The sequence below is a fragment of the Notamacropus eugenii genome, chromosome X (genome assembly GCF_028372415.1).
Source record: "Notamacropus eugenii isolate mMacEug1 chromosome X, mMacEug1.pri_v2, whole genome shotgun sequence".
In the NCBI taxonomy this organism is placed as follows: domain Eukaryota; kingdom Metazoa; phylum Chordata; class Mammalia; order Diprotodontia; family Macropodidae; genus Notamacropus; species Notamacropus eugenii.
In genome coordinates, this window is record NC_092879.1 from 67,448,034 (window position 1) to 67,454,033 (window position 6,000).

Sequence of the window (6,000 nt, forward strand, 5' to 3'; positions counted from 1 at the left end):
AAATCTAGAACAGAAAAAAGAGGAGAAAATCAACAAATACAACTGTGTCCAAAAGAATGAGACAGAGTGCACAAGCCAAATTGAGCAAGGTATCGTTCTTCTCTTCTGCTCCTCCTACTCCCATCCTTTAGCTTGAGTCTTTTTTTCTTCTTATTCAAAACTCTCAGAAAGCTGACTACATTGTGTTTTCTATCTTTCTGAGATGTTTAGCCCAGAGAAAGTCTGCCCAAACCTCTTTCCATCTATAGGTGTTTTATAATCATCTTGGTTGGAAGAATTGGGGATGCTAAGTTGGGAGAAGACAAGACTTGAGGAGATATGATAGCTGTCTTCTAGTCCCTGAAAGCTTGTCACATGTTCTGATTGTCCCCTGAGAGCAGAATGAAGAATAATGAGTGCTGTTGTTTCTCCTTCACTGTAGAGGAGGATCACGGCATCAGGGAGGTGATGCTATGACATGCAAGTGAATTAGATTTAAGGGGGGGGGGGGAGGAGCCAAGATGGCAGAGTAGAGAGATACACATATGCTAGCTAATAACCCACAGCCCATAAAATATCTGTAAAGAAGAACTCCCAACAAATTTGGGAGCAGCAGAAGCCACAGAACAACAGAGTGGAGGAGATTTCTGTTCCAGAGAGACCTGAAAAACTGACATGTCCATCACACACTGGACCCACAGCAGAGCCCAGCCCTGCCTTGGCCATGCAGCACTGAGAGGAGCAGATCCAAGCAGGCTTCAGGGACAGAATCTCCAGCAGCCATGCAGGTCCCTCCACCCACAGGCTCAAAAGGTTAGTGAGAGAGACTTTTTGGCTCACTGAGAGGGGAGGGGGGTGTCTCCATAACTCAGGCCCCCTGGGGAGACAGCAGCAGAGGCAGCAGCTGACAGGGGCTCCCAAAGCAGGCAGGAGCTCAGATCCATTGTTGAAGGTCTCCACATAAACCCCTTGAGGGAACTGAGCCCTGTGTGGCAGCCCTGCCCCCACTTGAGCACCTGAATTTAATCTCACACTGAATAGCAGCCCTGCCCCCACCCAAAGCCCTGAGGCTGGGAAGCAGCATTTGAATCTCAGACTCCAAGCTCTGGCTGGGCAGATCTGCAGGTGAGGTGGGTGTGGAGAGGATACTCAGAAGTCAAGTCACTGGCTGGGAAAATGCCCAGAAAAGGGGGGGAAAAATAAGACCATAGAAGGTTACTTTCATGGTGAATAGATATCTCCTCCTTTCCTTTCTGATGAGGAAGAACAATGCTTACCATCAGGGAAAGACATAGAAATCAAGGCTTCTGTATCCCAAACATCCAAAATAAATATCCAATGGGCTCAGGCCATGGAAGAGCTCAAAAAGTATTCTGAAAATCAAGTTAGAGAGGTGGAGGAAAAACTGGGAAGAGAAATGAGAGAGATGCAAGAAAAGCATGAAAAGCAGGTCAACACCTTGCTAAAGGAAACCCCAAAAAATGCTGAAGAAAATAACACCTTGAAAAATAGGCTAACTCAATTGGCAAAAGAGGTCCAAAAAGCCAATGAGGAGAAGAATGCTTTAAAAAGCAGAATTAGCCAAATGGAAAAGGAGGTCCAAAAGCTCACTGAAGAAAATAGTTCTTTCAAAATTAGAATGGAACAGATGGAGGCTAATGACTTTATGAGAAACCAAGAAATCACAAAACAAAACCAAATGAATGAAAAAATGGAAGATAATGTGAAATATCTCATTGGAAAAACAACTGACCTGGAGAATAGATCCAGGAGAGACAATTTAAAAATTATGGGACTACCTGAAAGCCATGATCAAAAAAAGAGCCTAGACATCATCTTTCATGAAATTTTCAAGGAAAACTGCCCTGAGATTCTAGAACCAGAGGGCAAAATAAGTCTTCAAGGAATCCACAGATCACCTCCTGAAAGAGATCCAAAAAGAGAAATTCCTAGGAACATTGTGGCCAAATTCCAGATTTCCCTGGTCAAAGACAAAATATTGCAAGCAGCTAGAAAGAAACCATTCAAGTATTGTGGAAATACAATCAGGATAACACAAGATCTAGCAGCTTCTACATTAAGGGATCAAAGGGCGTGGAATAGGATATTCCAGAAGTCAAAGGAACTAGGACTAAAACCAAGAATCACCTACTCAGCAAAACTGAGTATAATACTTCAGGGGAAAAATGGTCTTTCAATGAAATTGGGGACTTTCAAGCATTCTTGATGAAAAGACCAGAGCTGAAAAGAAAATTTGACTTTCAAACACAAGAATGAAGAGAAGCATGAAAAGGTATACAGCAAAGAGAAGTCATAAGAGACTTACTAAAGTTGAACTGTTTACATTCCTACATGGAAAGACAATATTTGTAACTCTTGAAACTTTTCAGTATCTGGGTAGTGGGTGGGATTACACACACACACACACACACACACACACACACACACACAGAGCACAGAGTGAATTGAATAGGACGGGATCATGTCTAAAAAAATGAAATTAAGCAGTGAGAGAGAAATATATTGGGAAGAGAAAGGGAGAAATGGAGTGGGGCAAATTATCTCTCATAAAAGAGGCAAGCAAAAAACTTTTTAGTGGAGGGAAAAAGAGGGGAGGTGAGAGAAAAACATGAAGTTTACTCTCATCACATTCCACTAAAGGAAGGAATAAAATGCACACTCATTTTGGTATGAAAACCTATCTTACAATACAGGAAAGTGGGGAGAAGGGGATAAGCAGGGTGGGGGGGATGATGGAAGAGAGGGTAATGAGAGGAGGGAGCAATTTGAAGTCAACACTCTTGGGGAGGAACAGGATCAAAAGAGAGAATAGAAGCAATGGGGGACAGGATAAGATGGAGGGAAATATAGGTAGTCTTACACAACTATCATGGAAGTCATTTGCAAAACTATACAGATATGGCCTATATTGAATTGCTCGCCTTCCCAAAGGGAATGGGTGGGGAAGGAAGGATGAAGAGAAGTTGGAACTCAAAGTTATAGGAACAACTGTCGAGTACTGTTCTTGCTACTAGGAAATAATTAATACAGGTAAAGGGGTATAGAAAGTTATCTGGCCCTACAGGACAAAAGAGAAGATGGGGACAAGGGAAGGGAGGGATGATAGAAGAGAGGGCAGATTGGTGATAGGGGCAATTAGAATGCTCAGTGTTTTGGGGTGGAGGAGGGGACAAATGGGGAAAAAATTTGGAACCCAAAGTTTTGTGAAAATGAATGTTAAAAGTTAAATAAATAAATTTTAAAAAAAAGAGAGGGAGGGCTGTGCAGAGTCACCAGCCTCACTAGAAATAATGAGTAGAAGATGCAAAAAGGAAAAGTTCAACTCCATATCCAAAAGAGACTTCTGAAGAGTGAGAGTTCTCCACAACAGAATATGCACATTTTGGGAGGTGATTGGATCCCCCTCACTAGAGGTCTTCAAGCATACTGGATGGCTACCTTTGGGGTACATGTTATTTTTAACATACTTTTACTGATAGCTTCTGTTTTTGAATCATCCACATTTTCCATTCTACTCATTCTCTCCTCCCAAAGAGTCATCATATTTTTAAAAAAAGGGGGTGAGGGGAAGCAGTTTAACAAAACCAAGCAATACATCAACCGAGAATGATACACTATATTGTTATTTCACACTCATGATAACCTACCTCTACAAAACAGCAGGGAAAGGTGCCTTCTTATATCTCTTCTTTGGGGTCAAGCTTGCCCATCATAACTTCATAGCATTTACTTTTGATTGTTCTGTTTTCTTGTTTCCAGGTACATTGCTGTGGACTAGAGGGAGCTAGGTGTGTGTGTGTTTGTCCTTCGTTGCCAAAGAAGACCATGCCATCAGAGAAATAAGGACATGACTTGCACTTGACTTTGGTTTTTTTTTTTTTTTGAGTGAGGGAGGGCTATGCAGGTCACCAGCCTCACTTCTCCTCCAGAGCCATTTGAATCCAGTGACCAGACATTCATCAGGATGACTGGAGATGACCCAGGATGAGATAATTTGGGTTAAGTGACTTTCCCAAGGTCACACAGCTAGTGAGCGTCAAGTGTCTGAGGTGAGATTTGAACTCAGGTCCTCCTGACTCCTGCACTGGTGCACTATCCACTGAACCACCTAGCTGCCCTGGAGGGAGCTAGGTAGTACTGCAATGGACAGAGAACTGGGCTTGGAGTCAAGAGGAGCTGAGCTCAAATCCCAGCCTCTGATGCTTTACTAGCTGGGTGACTCTGGGCAAGTCACTTAACCTGTGTTTGCCTCAATTTCCTCAACTCTAACAGCACCTACCACCCAGGATTGCTGTGAGAATAAAATGAGGTGCTTTGTAAAATGCTTTGCAAACCTTAAGGTGATAAATAAATGCTAGTTATTATTTATCATTGTGTATATTGTTTGGTTCTGTTTACTTTGTCATCTTCTCATCATTCTTTGTAATCATTTTATGTGTTATTTCTTATGTGTCAAGTAGCACATACCACTTGTTTAGCCACCTGCCAATTAATAGGCACCTTGCTGTTGTCATTCATTCATTTCAGTCATATCTGACTCTTCACGACCCCCTTTGGGGTTTTCTTGGCAAAGATACTGAAATAGTCTGCCATTTCCTACTCCAGGCCATTTAACAGATAAGGAAACTGAGGCACCATTTTGTTTATAACTATTTGCTAAAACAAAACCTGCCACTATAAATATTTAAGAGAGTATGGGGCCTTTCCTTTTATTATTAACTTTCTTAAGGGTTATGCCTAACAATGTAGTCTCTGGGTCAAAGGGTATGAATACTGTAGCCACCTTCCTAGAATAGTTCCAAATTGTTTCTCAGAGTGATTAAACCAATTTATAACTCCACAAATACTGCATTTACTCACTTGTCTGTACCCAACCACTCTACCACTATTTCCATATTTTGTAATCTTTGTCAGTTTCCTGGATGTGAGCTAAAACCTCAGTTAGTTGGATTTGCATTCCTCTTCTCAGTGATTTAGAGCACTGTTTCATATGGTTGTTAATGGTTTACAATTATTCTTTTGGGAACTATTCATTTCTTTAATCAGTCACTTATTGCGAAATGTTTTTGGTTATGTGTATTTCTGTTAATTGCTATTTATCATACATATATATATATATATGAATATATCAATATCTATCTAAGGATGGAGTCAAGATGGTTAAAAGAAGACAAGAAGTTGTCTAAGCTCTCTCCAGTTTCCTTCAAAAACAATGTTAAATCAAGCCTCTAAATAGATTCTGGAGCAATAGAACCTATCAAAGACAGAGTAAAACAATTTTCCAACTCCAGATAACTTGAAAGGACTTCATGACAGACTAGTCTGTCTCACTTGGGTAAAAGAGGAGCACAGTGCAGCCCAGACACTATCCAGACAAGCCAGTGGGAGGCTCTTAGCCACAAGTACAGATCAGCAACCAAGGTCCCTCAGTCCTGGCTCAGCAGGCCAGCAGTGAGGCATTCAGCCTGAGTGCAGAAGACAAACTACAAGCCCCAGAACCCTGGGCACAACCCAGGTCACTCCAGTGTAGTGCACAAGTTGCAAGCACCTGTGACTCTGGCATGGAAAGCCAGTGATGATGCCCCTGACCCACAGCATAAGAAGCTTAGTATAGTGACCCTGTTCCCCAGGAGCAAAGCTCAACTTTAAAGTTATGAAATAAGCTGGAAAAAATGAGTAAGAAACAGAAAAGAACACTGATCATAGAAAGCTACTAGGGCAATGTTGGGATTGGAAGCTCAATTCCGTGTGGACAGTCTCGGGCGGGTAAAAGTGGGACTTCTAAATCTTAGAGTCTTACGAGGCCCTCCATGAACAGCGGGGATTCGAGAAGGTCAGACTGAGCTAGCTCGGCTAGCTCGGGTATTTCCGCCTCTCCCAGGGAGATACATGATGGGTGGAGTCTCCCTGCCCTCGAGGTCGTCCCGGATCGGGGCACACTATTGTTATCTAACAGCACGGTATTCAGATGCAAACTGTGTGGCTGAAGGTTAAGTAGGA

At 42.2% G+C, this 6,000-nt stretch overlaps 1 long non-coding RNA gene across 1 annotated transcript in view; it reads left to right on the top strand.

The window, feature by feature from the left end:
* Positions 1-4,368, top strand: part of LOC140516178 (uncharacterized) — a 49,266-nt gene extending 44,898 nt beyond the window's left edge. Inside the window, exon 4 of the long non-coding RNA XR_011971311.1 lies at positions 3,760-4,368. This is a non-coding gene — a long non-coding RNA (uncharacterized lncRNA). The remainder of the gene's footprint in view (positions 1-3,759) is intronic.
* The last annotated feature ends 1,632 nt before the right edge of the window (positions 4,369-6,000 follow it).